Source organism: Oryctolagus cuniculus, chromosome 3, assembly GCF_051225735.1.
Source record: "Oryctolagus cuniculus isolate XC-2025 breed Fujian yellow rabbit chromosome 3, ASM5122573v1, whole genome shotgun sequence".
NCBI lineage: Eukaryota > Metazoa > Chordata > Mammalia > Lagomorpha > Leporidae > Oryctolagus > Oryctolagus cuniculus.
In genome coordinates, this window is record NC_142869.1 from 26,186,794 (window position 1) to 26,200,765 (window position 13,972).

Sequence of the window (13,972 nt, forward strand, 5' to 3'; positions counted from 1 at the left end):
TAATAAATCTGGGAGTCAGTGGATGATGGCCCCCAAGTACGTGGGTTCCTGCAACCCACGTAGGAAACCTCGGTGGAGTTCTTGGCTCCTGGCATAGCCCCACCTGTTGAGAACACTCAGGGAGTAACTGGAAGATGAAAGATTCTCTCTCTCTCTCTCTCTTTCTCTCTCTTTCTCTCTCTTTCTCTCTCCTTCTCTCTCCTTCCTTATAGATAAATGAATAAATCTCTATTAAAAAATAACATTCCTTGACCCTGAGGAAAACACATAGGCCTATGTGATCTGACTTACAGTCAGACAGCTAACATCTAAACCATTCACAGAGATAAGGTGTGCAATAGCTTTCTTTGTACTTAGATTTTTGCATCCATATTAGCTCTTACATTTTAAGACTGTTGAAAATTAAAATTAATTATAAAGTATGGTACTGCAAAATATTTCAAGGTAATAGATCTGAAATCTACAAAAACAAACTGCCACCATTTTGTTTTATGTTACATCTGTTATTTCCCGAAACACTTTGTAATATTCACATGAAAATTGATGATAAACATTATGATTCATATGCAACATTACCAGAGAGAACAGTTAAACAAAGTAATGCTCAAAAATATGTTTAAAATTTTCAGGAAGTAAAAGTTTTAAATTAACATACTTCCAAAAAAGGCCTTATCTTACTTGGATTCTAATTAAAAAAAAAAAAAAGAAAGAAAAGCCTTGAATCTGATTGACTCAAACCAAACAGAAACAGAAATTAGAGATCATATGGTCTCAATAGCTATAATTAGCAATATGGCTGAAATATTCAGCACAAATTACAAGCTAATTGGCCTCTAAAACCAGTTGGACATTTGGTCCTGATTCAGCAATACCTACAGGGTAGTTGAGTCAAATGGTGACAGGCATATAAACAAAATGCACTGTTGGATTTCTTTGCTTTCATAAAATATGTTCCACCTGTATTTATACCATTACTGTCTAAATATGAAAATGGAAGATAGATCTATAATATTTAGCTTTTTCTCTTGGCTCTACTTGGTAGTATATGAGATACAATGAATAGAGGAGTTCTTTTTGTTTATTTGAGAGGCAGAAAGAGACAGGGAGAGACAGATAGAGACAGCAAGCTCACATCTGCTGATTTTCACTCCAAATGCCTATATGGCCAGGGCTGGGCCAAGCTAAAGCTTGGAGCTGGCAACTCAATCCAGGTCTCCACGTGGTTGGCAGGAAGTCAATTACTTGAGTCATCACTATTGCCTTCTAGGGACTGCATTAGTGGGAAGCTGAAGTCAAAACCCATAGTTGGAATAAAACCCAGGTACTCCAAGACATGGGACATGGTAGTTCTAATTATTAGGCCAAAAGCCCACATAACGGTACACTATATATCCCTAAATTACTTGGAATAAATATCTTTGTAGCAAATGAATGAAACCCCAAGTATGCTGAAGAAAGTCACATAGGTATACACACAATCAAATATAATAATCAGCAATTTTCTGAGTTAGACAGAAGCATAACAGCAAACAAAACAGAACAGATAATCTCCCGAGAGTTATTTCCAAATTATATTTTATCAGTGCTTTACTTCACACCATCAATCACCTATGAAAATCCTAGGAAGGCAAACTAGATTCCTAAGACAAGCAAAATGAAAATTTTAAGCTGGCAAACCTTATCTTTTTGATTGGACCAAAATAAAAAAAAAATGGAAAGGATTGACAAGCTTCACTGCTCTTATGAAAGGAACATTAGCAAGAAGTTTTTTAGAAAAATGCTTAGAAATCCATTTGTGTCTTTCAATAACATCTACCTTTTCAAGCCACTAATCCATTAGTGACTAACGGCTGAATCTGTATTAAGTGGGACAATAGAAGTAGCACATCCTTTGCAGAGAAAAGTAATGAACCAAGGTTTACTTGTCCTTGCTAGTATTGTTTTGTTTGTTTTAGAATAACAGTACCAACAAGGGGATTTGGGACTGACAAAAGAGTTGATGAGAAGTAATTTAAACAATGTGTAGGAAAATATGAATACAGATCAGCTCCCCAAAGAAATTGGAGTTGACACTAACCTTTATGATCAATCACATGTTGCACATATAATGCTCTTGATGGATAATCAATATCAAACATGGACAGAGAGCCTTGTTACCCTTATCAGGAAGAGATACATTTTTCTCTGCTTCATTTATGTACGGAACAGACTTTGTTCTGTTGTACCAGCAGAAGCACTGAAATCATTTTACAACAGAACATTATACATGAAAGAATTCCAGACTCTTGGAAGATAGCAGTTAATAGCAAAGGTGGGAGAAACGTTTCTTCTTTTCAACCAAAGTGGGGGAAAAAAGCCTTGATGTCATTTCAAATTAATAAAGAGTTTCAAAATTGATTCTTGTGTGACGGTCCTTGTGTGATGGTCCTGCCTTGAATAAAACATGTGTACATCAACTGAGTTCAGCCCACTGACTCAGCACACCTGTAGAAAATGACAACAGTGACATCTACTGACGAAATGCGGTATCACTTATTTCAGAGTTCTAAATAGGTTTTCTTTTTCCAGTACTATGATAGAAATTTTAAAATTAGGTGATACGTATAATTGTATCTAAAATATTCAAGATGGAGAGACCCTACTTACTTAAGAAGTCCATCCTAAGCTTTTCTCACCACTTATTTTTGTGAGTACTTACCTATTATGCAAAGCACTATTGTAAAAAAACACTATAAAAAATAAATTGAAAAGGCACCTTATATAATAGCAGTAAAGATTTCATGGATAATTTTGGGCTAATTGTCCCCTCTTCCTTCTTCCATTAGTTTCCAGACAGTTTTGTAAATCTAATTAGCAATGAATTTTTCCTTATTAAACTTGGAGAATTTGTTCTTGCAGACAACTGCACACAACAAGATAGTAAAAAATATATAGATGTGTTTGTAACCATACTGTATTGCTACTGAGCACTGCCAGTAATGACTTCCAAATGGTTATTGTGAATCTCTTAATATACTTTACATATTGACTGTCTTATAGAAGAGACAAAGTTTGAAGTCTCCTAATAAATACATTACACACACAGAATTATAATTCACAGGTATACAATTTAATTGCATTAGCTATGTAAATCATGAAGGCCTCATAGATGTGGATAAGAACAAAAATTAAATATGGTCTAGAAGGAAATAATAGGCTTTAGCCAAATGCCTCTTGAACATATACTAGGATGGGTGTTAAGTGGATGCTTGTGATACCCCCATGGGATCCAGCTTCCTGATGATGCACATCTGGGAGGCAGCAGGTGGTGGCCCAAATAATGGCTCCAGTTCCATGCTAATGCACGTGCAAGGGCAACAGAAGATGAACCAAGTGCTTAGGCCCCTGCCACTCATGTGGAGAACTTGATGGAGTTCCAGGCTCCTGGCTTTGGCCAGGCCAAACCCTGGCCATTGCATCTATTTGGGGAGAAAACCAGCAGATGGAAGATTTTTTCTCTCTTTCTTTCCCTCCCTCTCTGACATTCTGTCTTTTAAATACATAAAATAAATCTATTTTAAAAATCAAGTTGTATTAGTTCAAGACTGGATAATCAAGGTGGAGGACAGGTATTGTGTTGGTCTGGGAAGCATCCACACCCAACTGAGTGATTTCAAGTCAAGTTAAACAATGAGCAGATGACAAAACAGGCTGGTGAAATCCGAGCACAGACTGCAAGACTCAGCTGTAAAGGGAAAGGGATCTAGGCACATAACCAAACTTATAGGACCCAAGAATGAGGGCAAGTGTCAGGCATTTGGCCTGATGTTAAAGACGCTAATTAGCATGCCTATATCACACATTTGAGATCTGGCTCCAGCTCCTAATTCCAGCTTCCTGCTAAAACACTTCCTCCAGGGCAAGGGTGATGCTACCCACGTGGGAGAGCTGGACTGAATTCTTGCCTTGTGGTTTTGGCCCAGAATTTGTTGTAGGCATCTGGGGAGTGAACCAGCGGATGGGAGTTCTGTATCTCTTTCTTTTTTCTTCTGTGTCCCTCTGCTTCTCAGATAAATAAGCTGAAATGATAATAACGATGTTGATGAGATCAGGCAGCAAGAATCCGGAGCCTAGTTTAGGAGCCTGACAGTAGACTGAGCGACATTTATGCATCTAACTCTGCAAGAGGCAGAGGTCAGCAGCAGCCAGAAATTTCTGGTTTTATTACCAATTACATTCGGCCTCATCTCTGAAGCTTTTAACTATTTTTAATTTCTTGATCCACAGACCCATCTCAAAGTGAATGCAGCCTAGGTGTCATAAATAGAAATGCACATACATTTGTATGTGATAATAAATGGAAAACAATGAAATGGAGATGAATGGTACTACAAAGGATGCGTGCAGGGGAGGCTTTGAAGTCTCAGAGGCCTTTGAAGATCTTCCACGGGGAAGCAGTACCTCAGAGTTCTCTCTGATTCTGGTGCTCCGGACAACTGCAGGATTGAGGGATAGGAGGTTTTCCCAGGCTGAGCAGAAACTGTTCTTGGGATACTAAAAAATCAAGGCTTCGTGGTTTGGCCCAAAGGCTTTGCTCTGCTCCTCTCACAATCATCTTTTACCAAAGAGCCAAATGTCCAGAAGGACCCGCATTAGAAACCAAACTCATGCTTGCTTTACAAACTTGCCTGTTGGGTAGAAATTCTGTTGCTCAGGCCAATACCGTGGCATAATGGGTTAAGCCATGGCCTGCAGCACCAGCATCCGTACGGGCAGCTGGTTCAAGTTCTGGCTGCTTCACTTCTGATTTAGCTCTCTGCAATGGTCTGGGAAAGCAGCGGAAGATGGCCCAAGTTCCTGGGCCCATGCACCTGTGTGGGAGACCCAGAGGAAGCTCCTGGCTTCTGGATTCAGTCTGGCCTATTCCCAGTCATTGTGGCCATTGGGGAGTACACCAGGGGATAAAAGACCTCTCTCAGTCTCTCCTTCTCTCTCTGTAACTTCACCTTTCAATTAAATAAATATATTGATTTTAAAAGTCTGTTGCTCAAAAGGTAAGATGCTTTGACACTTTCCATATTGGAAAACCTTTCATCCTGACACACAAGAAGGAGACACTGGGAGTAGGAAGAGCGAAGTAACAAGTCCCTTAATTTGCGCTGCAGCAATGCCTTTAAACTCACTAAATCTCGCGCTTCCTGCATAGGGATTATCCTTTCTTCACTATCTCTGATCTCCATTCCAGCTTCCTGCTAATGCACACCCTGGGAGGCAACAGGTGATGGTTCAGGTACTTGGGTCCCTGCTACCCATGTGAGAGGCCTGGATGCAGCTCCTTGTTCCCGCCTTGGCTTGGCCCAGCCCCAGCTGTGGCAGACAACTGAGGAGTGAACTAGCAGATTGAAGATCTCTCTTAGTCTCAGATTCTCTGTCTCTCTGCCAATCAAATAAATAAATAATAAATAAGCAAAAGATACTCATAATGTTTATTTGGAGAAAATTCCAGATACTTTGTGTGTTTGTATTTTAGAATGCTCTTTCACTATAAATTTAAAACTTCAAAAATGATTTACTATTTAAAATCCAAAACAAGTAAAGTGTTTTATCTCCTCAAATTTGGAAAGCCACCAAAAAATTTTAAATATTTTTTAACTCTGAGCACGCTTTGAGTTTCAGAAATTCAGGAAAAAAATGAGTAAAATCTATTTTGAGTAATCATAGTCACAGGAAAAATAAATTACCTTTTGATCTGGTGAAACTAATTTTTTATAGAAAATAAATTAGGCATTGAAAATTATTTTTATATTAGACATTGAAAAAATTATATCTAAACAACTTATGATATGTTTAAATGATCAGTTCATGGCAACATTCAAGCACTTGAATTAGAAATTTTAAGTAACATATCCACAAGAAAATATTTTCCAGAGAACTCCTAACTGTATTGTGGGCACACAGAAATTATTTTTAAGGCCTAGAAAGCAATCCATATTTCTGTCATTATAAATCATAACCTTTTGTTTCTGGAGAAGAATTGCTGAAGCAAATTATTGCAACATGTACAAATATTTGATTGTCAATTTAATTTTTATTCTGAATTACACCATTTACATTCGCAGGTCATTAGCGCCGCCTTGTGGACATGTGTAAATATTTTTGATTTAAGGTGCTTGCATACCTGAAAGAGTACTTTTAGGATTTGAAGCATATTGTTTTAAACAGATTATCTTGTTTTTTTTTTAATTATTATTATTAATTTGAAAGACAGAGATACAGAGATAGACATACAGATAGTGGGCTCTCATCTGCTGGTTCATTCTCCATAAGCCTGCAACAAACAGGGTTTGACCAGGCTGAAACCAAGAGACCAGAACTCAATCTAGGTCTCACACTTGGGTGGCAGGGACCCAAGTACTTGAACTGTCATCTGCTGCCTCCCAAATGTGTGTGTTGTCAGGAATCTGGAACTAAAAGCAGTGCCAGGACTCCCACCCGGACAATGATACAGGATGCAGGCACCCCAAGCGGTGTCTTAACCACAGAGCAAACACCTGCCCTCTAAACAAATTATTTAAAACCAAATTGAAATAATAAAAATTTGTTTATATGTAAATAGAGGGTATAAATATGCATCCAAGGATGTGTGCATATATATAAAAACAAATATTTATATATATATTACAGTTTATGTATATAAATAGATATCAAAAGATCATGTGATTCATAGGTTCATAAAATTCCTAGTCGTCTCAAGCCCGGCTCCAGAGATATTTCCCCTCTCTTCCATCACCTGCAAAATTACGCAGTGGCATTTCCAATCCCAACAGCTGTGATCTAGGAGTGCTTCTCAGTCCCGACTGCATTTGGAATAGAGATAACAACAACAACAACAACAACGCATCTGGGTGTGACCCAAAAGCATTGCATCACAATTCTGGGTATAGACCTGGGAATCTTAGAGTTTTGCAGTTGCATACAGTCTGGGCTTCACCTTTCCAGTCTAAAAGGTTTGCATCAGGATTCTTCAGGTGGAAGAGAATGCAAAAAATGGGGGGGGGGGGGATGAGGCCCTGCAAAAAATGCAAAAAATGAGGTTATCTGCAAGTGTGAGAATGGCAAGATATAAATCGTATCATTCTGCATAGGAGCCATTATTGTAGACTTACAAGAAAGAAGACAAGTCTTTTCTCTTCTGGAGATTTCAAAATATTTTGCTAATTCACCAGGCTCACTCATAACAACATATTATGGCACAAAATAAAAAGAGTTGTAGAAGGACTAAGAGAGAAATCACTGTTTGATTTGTGCAAGATTTGTCATCATATTTTAATAATTCCCCAGGCATATATATGGACAGGATTTTTTTTTCTAAAGTAGTTAATCTGTAGTTTGAAACATTTGAAAGTAATCAACATTTATATCTTAGATGTTTAAAGGTGTTATGTGAACTTTTAGGCAATGGGTGTAAGCCAAGGCTTTTTAATGAAAAGACTGGTTTTACTGCCGGTAGACACCTAAAAACACTCTGTAGTTCATATTAATAAGACTGAAGGTAATTGAATGTCAGCAGATATGGTGATTTATAAAGTACTTCGTACCCTGTGTATAATGAAAACCCTTGGTTCTGAGTCCTAATATTTGATGAAACATGATGGTGGCTTTAATTCCAATGGCCAATTTGACTTAGAACCTTCCATCATTTTTATAGGGAACTACTTTACTCTGTTTCTACCTATGCCTCGGGTTTTCATCTTAAATTAAAGGGAAAATAGGAACAATTTGAATTTTAACTTTTTTCCTTCCTTCAGCTAACTGATACCCTTTAAGGTAATAAAATAAATATTTTAGCAAATATATTGAAATTAGAGATGTCAAAGTGAACATAAATTCGCTGGAAGCAGTCACCCGAGGAGACAGACGTTTACCTCGCTGATAAGGCTCTTGCCCCCAGTGTTTTTGGAGTGCAATTTGGGAATTGCTTTCTGTGCTGGCAGAACATTCTTTGAATATCTGTTTCTATGACAAAAGTTTGCTTTAGAGGTGGATTTGAATTTTCTTGTTCAACATTAAAGCCATTTGCAACCAAGACTAATGAGTAATTGAGTTAAGTTGGATAATGAGTAAAATAAAATAAGATAAAATCAGGTATGTGTGATAGATGTAAAATAAATTTAAATTTCACCATTCAGGGGATGTGCATAAAGTCTCATATGATTTGTGTTCTAAGGGTTGTGGGTGTGCTCTGTTAATGTAAGTTTCTTCTGTAATTGAAATGCTTATTCAGGGGTTTATTAAGTGTTTTTATAATTGAATAAAAATTATAATTGAAATGTCTGATACATATGCACATAAACAAGTTTAGGGGTGTGTGTGTGTGTGTGTGTGTGTGTTTGTCCAGAGCATGCCACTCAATTAATTTTCAGAAACTGAAAATGCCCACATAACTAGTATGCACATCAAGAAAGGGCCAGCGCCAAGGCTCACTTGGCTAATCCTCTGCCTGCAGCGCCGGCACCCTGGGGTTCTAGTCCCGGTCGGGGCGCCGGATTCTGTCCAGGTTGTTCCTCTTCCAGTCCAGCTCTCTGCTGTGGCCCGGGGAAGGCAGTGGAGGATGGCCCAAGTGCTTGGACTGTACCCGCATGGGAGACCAGGAGAAGCACCTGGCTCCTGGCTTCAAAAAAAAAAAAGAAGAAGAAAAAAGAGAACATTACCCAGCTAGTAGGATTTTTAAAATCAATTCCAATGCTTTCTATTCACACATCCTGAAAAATAATGTGAAAGAAAACATGTCATCCAAAAACAAAACCTGAGAAGTAAGGCAATTACAATTTAAAAAGCAAGCTCATAGTTTATGTAAATACATTAAAAACTAAAACATTTTTGCATTACAATAAGACACTAAATGAGGTGCTTATACCTATTCATATTTCATAAATGCCTTGATAATTAAATATTTTACAAGAAGAAAATTGAGAGAGAACAAGTTTAAAAAAATTTGATAAGATTTTTAACAGGTTCCCATCATTTTAAACTGTAAAATTCAAACTTCAAGGGACATTCTCTAAGTAACTTCCATAATGTTTGTATATTTTATTCATGTTAATGTCAAGAAACAGTTTCCCTAAGTTTTTTCCCCAAACATGATGGTGCACGCTACTTGGAGGGCAGTGGTGCAGATCTTACATCAGTCTGTCTAGGCTGGGGCCCAGGAGCCATTCCTCTGAGGATAATGGTAAGGTCTCAGTTCAGTATGTCTACATTGGGCCTCCGTAGTCTGCATTTCTAATAAAATCTCATTTGGTGCTGAGGTTGCTAGTTCTAGAATCACATTCTTAGTAGTGAGGGTTTAGACTTCAACTTGGATACAGATAGCACTACATAATACTGTACACTTTTCTCTCTTGTTAGTTCAAATATTTTTTTCCCAATTGTGGACATGACATGCATTTTATCCCCTGGGTGGTTAAAAACATATCAACAAATTCCCATTACCATGCTTTGCCAGACTCCCTATTGTCAGTGGTAGAAATTCACTCAAAAACTTCTCCCTGTTTCCGGTTACCTTGGCCTTTCTCCAAGTCCCCACACTTGCAGCCTCCTGTAGCCATGCTGATCTCAGCACTCAGTCTCTAGCTCCATTTAGTGTCCAGCTCACTTCTTCGGGGTGGTTCTGTGCAATACAACAAAACGGGAAATCAGTGTCCTGAGTCCATGAAGTCAAGAAAGCTCCATGAGTCAGCAGTTTAAAAAAGAATTCTGCATACAAACAAAATCCAGAGATACCCAAGGCAGCTGTGGTACAATTATGCAATTCATTACTGAATACCAATATCCGATAAATTTCATACAATTTTGAAATATTCCTTGCTTTTTTGTTTTGGTAACAAATTAGTGCATTTTATATCAATTGTGCAAGATTGAGATAAATAATTTCAAGGTAGACAAGAGGGGTTGATGCTAACTTTAAAGGTTATAAGGTTAAACCTAGAATATATAAATGCAATTATGACTAGATAGAATATTAATAACTTTGGATTCATGGTTAAATTTCAACTAATAGAAGAGATTATCCTGTATAAACTTTTAATTGAATACGTTTTAATTAAGGTATTGAAAGAACAACAAAGTGTAAACCACTGCAAAGGAAATAAAAGAAAGAAAAAAAATGAGTGGGTGCTATGGCACAGAGAATTCAGCCACCACCTCCCACGCCAGGCTCCCATCCCATATCTGAGCGCCCTTTTGAGTCTTGGCTCCCTAGCTCTGATCCAGTTTCCTGCTAATGCACTCTGGGAAGCAGTAGATGATGGCTCAAGTACTTGGGCCCCTGCCATGGATGTGGTGGCTCGGCTGGAGCTCTGGGTTGCTGACTTTGGCCTGGCCCAGGCCTGGCTGTTGCAAGTATTTGCATAACGAACCAGTGGATGGAATCTCTCTGTGTGTCTCCCTCTCTCTCTATCTCAATCTCACTGCCCTCTCTCCCTTCCTCTCTGCCTTTCAAATAAAATAAAAATACAGAAAAACATGTAAGTAAGATGGAAACATAGAAACATGTATTATTCAATAATATGCTTAGTGTGAAATTTTCTGATCAGAAAATACTATAATTGTTAATAACCCATAATGAATTCCTCTAAATCAACTCACAGAGATTATAAATAATAATCAGAAAAACCAATCAAGTTTGAGTCTTTCCAAGACAAATGTATGTATATTTTTACTAGATATGCCTATGAATTGCTTCAGTTTATTCCTCCAGTATTCTGACTCTTGTTATCAATTCTTTTTGTCATTATGAAGCCACAGTGGCAAATTAACATGTCAAAAACAATTAAGTCTATCTCTCTGCATTTCTGGTTCATTCGGACCATGGCATAAAGAGCCCTATTCTGAGAACTGAAATCCTGGGATCTAATTTTGGCCCCAGCACTAATTAGCTTGTGATCTTGAACAGGTCAACTAAATTCTGATTTCTGGCATCCAATTCTGGGACAAATCCTTGATGCCAGTCAGGAAGATTTTAAGAATCCCAGGAGAAAGCTCAGCACCAAGTCTCATCCTGACCTTACACCTCACTTCTAAAAACTAGGTTCTTGGCTTAACTCTTAAGATAGACGGCGGTGTGGCCGCTCTTGATCTCTGCCTTGCCTCTTGTGCTTCTGCTTGATTTTAGCACAGGCTCATAGCTGCTCTAGCCCTGAAAGACTTTCTGAGTTCCCCAACACTTTCCGAATACTCGAGTCTTTCTTCTAGACCCTGGCACCCATCTACCTTCCTGACTTCCACTCGCAGGCTGATCTAGGCTGCTCAGACTTCTGTCCCACGCTTCTTGCCCCAACCCTCTTGATTCTGAGATAGATCCTTCTGGCAAAGCAGCCCCTGCTTCAGGAACTCTGCTCCTCGTGGTGCCAAGCTTAGTTTTGCAGGGTTTCCAGGTCTCACCTAGGACCTAGCTTGTGAGAACAGGAAGGTGTTGAAATAACACTGACCTGCTGTTTCAGGGGCTAGGCATGGTTGGCGGTCTGAGGGTGATAAACTGAAGACACGGTTGCAACAGGGCAAGCAGCTCAAGCGGAAAAGGAAAGGCAAGTGAGACTAGTGTGTTGCATCACTCGAGTAGAAGGTTTTCTTTATCAAATATCATTGGCATAAAAGGTAGCAGATTAAGAAAACAAATACAGCTTGAGCAACTGCCTACTAATATCAGCCTTGAAATAGTGGGAAAGAGGAATTAATTTTCTAAGGGTCATTTAACATATGCTTCTCAGGGAAGGGGCAGTATTTGTAACCAATGTCTTTCTAAGAAGCTCTCACTTAGGGGCCAGAGCTGTGGCACAATGGGTTAAAGCTCTGGCCCGCAGCACCTCCATTCCATATGGGTACCGGTTCAAGTCCTGGTTGCTCCACTTCTGATCCTGCTCCCTGCTAATGCACCTGGAAAAGCAGCAGAAGATGGTCCAAGTCCTTGGGCACCTGAACCCACAGGGGAGACCCAGAAGCAGCTCCTGGGTTCAGATCAGCTCAGTACTATAAATCCTAAAGGTTAATAATTCCTCTGCTCAAATTACTTCTTTCATAGATCTCTATTATAAACTGTGTCCATATTTTACAAAAGCAAAAGCCAAAATGCAACACATATAAGAATAGAGCTAATATGAAAACAATAGGGCTGCCTCACATTGATACTCCTCATTTCAGCAAATACTGCTTCTTTAGTTACTCACTGTTATTTCTGATGACTGATTTTTTAAAATACATACCTTATTATTTTAACACTAAGTTCCTAATAAATATGAACTTGTCTGTACATAAAAATATGGGTTCCTAAGTCCACAGAGTGAAAATTTCCAAGTGCAAACAGGAATTTGCATTCACAAAGTAACCAAGTCATTCTGGTGCTACCTTTTTCACACTGGAGAATGACTGTTGTGTGTTCATTTTAATACAGGCCCCGTGCCTAAAATGTGAGGGAGACAAATGGTTTTGTTTGAAGAGCAAGATGTTTTTTTTTTAATTTTTTTAATTTGACAGATAGAGTTAGACAGTGAGAGAGAGAACAGAGAGAAAGGTCTTCCTTCCGTTGGTTCACCCCCAAAATGGCCACCACAGCCGGCGCACTGCGCTGATCCGAAGCCAGGAGCCAGGTGCTTCCTCCTGGTCTCCCATACAGGTGCAGGTGCCCAAGCACTTGGGCCATCCTCCACTGACCTCCCAGGCCACAGCAGAGAGCTGAACTGGAAGAGAGCAACCGGGACTAGAACCTGACGCCCATGTGGGATGCCGGCACGACAGGCAGAGGATTAGCCAAGTGAGCCACCGCGCCGGCCAGAGCATGATGTTTTTAAAAATGAGGACAATTTAAATATGTGTATGAAGAGTGTGCTGACCTTGTTTCTCAAATCTACACCAACTCAGCAATGCCAGAGGTGACTTACATGCCTGGCCCCTGTTGCATTGGAATTTGCTACCCTTGACCTCAGTTATCGGAGGAAAATTCCCATTACCAATTGCAGAAACACATTAAACAAACAAGGTAGACAAGAAACTGTGCTAATTTATATTGCTTAGTCTAACTAAGCTTTCTTTTCCCTCTGTGCTGGAGAAATTAAAAAACTAGGAAGGACAACATCCAACATTATCTAAATCTAAGAACAAGACCACCTTTCAATTCAAGCGGTTTCTTTCTTTTTCTTTTTTTTTTCAAAGTCAGAGTTAGACAGTGAGAGAAAGAGACAGAGAGAAAGGTCTTCCTTCTGTTGGTTCACCCCCCAAATGGCCATTACTGCTGGCGAGCTGCACTGATCCGAAGCCAGGAGCCAGGTGCTTCCTCCTGGTCTCCCATGCAGGTGCAGGGCCCAAGCACTTGGGCCGTCCTCCACTGCCCTCCTGGGCCACAGCAGAGAGCTGGACTGGAAGAGGAGCAACCAGGACTAGAACCCGGGGTGCTGGCACAGCAGGCGGAGGATTAGCCAAGTGAGCCGGGGCACCGGTGGAAGTGGTTTCTTTTTAACTATAGATTGACTGAGCAACACTGTCACAATGGTTTTAAAATGAAGGTAACACAGAGAGCGGGTGTTGTGGCGTAGCCGGCTGCGCTGCTGCTTGGATCGTCAGCATCCTATATTCAAGTGTCTGAGATGGAGTTCCACCTCTGCTTCCAACGCAGCTTCCTGCTAATGCACCTGGGAGGCCGCAGAGGATGGCCCAAATACCTGGAGCCCTGCCACCCATGTGGGAAACTCAAATGGAGTTCCTGGCTCCTACGTTTAGCTTAGCCCAGCTCCAGCTGTTACAGGCATTTGGGGAGTGAACTAGTTGACTGGAGATATCTCTCTTTCACTCTCTGACACTCTGCCTTTCAAATAAATACATAAATAAATCTTTTGTTTTAAAGTCTATGATATTTGAAATTAAATGAAATTACTCTCCAGTATTGGTCATTATTTTAAGTATGTAATACTTAAGTAGTTTTGAAAATGCAACAAATTTTTAT

The 13,972-nt window shown here is 39.5% G+C and overlaps 1 long non-coding RNA gene across 2 annotated transcripts in view; it reads right to left on the bottom strand.

Moving 5' to 3' along the window:
- Positions 1-3,673: 3,673 nt before the first annotated feature.
- The window catches only part of LOC103348872 (uncharacterized), a 38,714-nt gene continuing 28,415 nt past the window's right edge, over positions 3,674-13,972 (bottom strand). The window contains exons 4-6 of one of the 2 annotated variants that reach the window (XR_016231453.1): positions 9,542-9,649; positions 8,464-8,650; positions 3,674-4,058 (exon numbers count right to left, since the gene is read on the bottom strand). This is a non-coding gene — a long non-coding RNA (uncharacterized LOC103348872). Of the gene's footprint in view, positions 4,059-7,078; positions 8,651-9,541; positions 9,650-13,972 lie in introns of those variants that run through there. The other variant, XR_016231452.1, reaches the window with a different exon arrangement.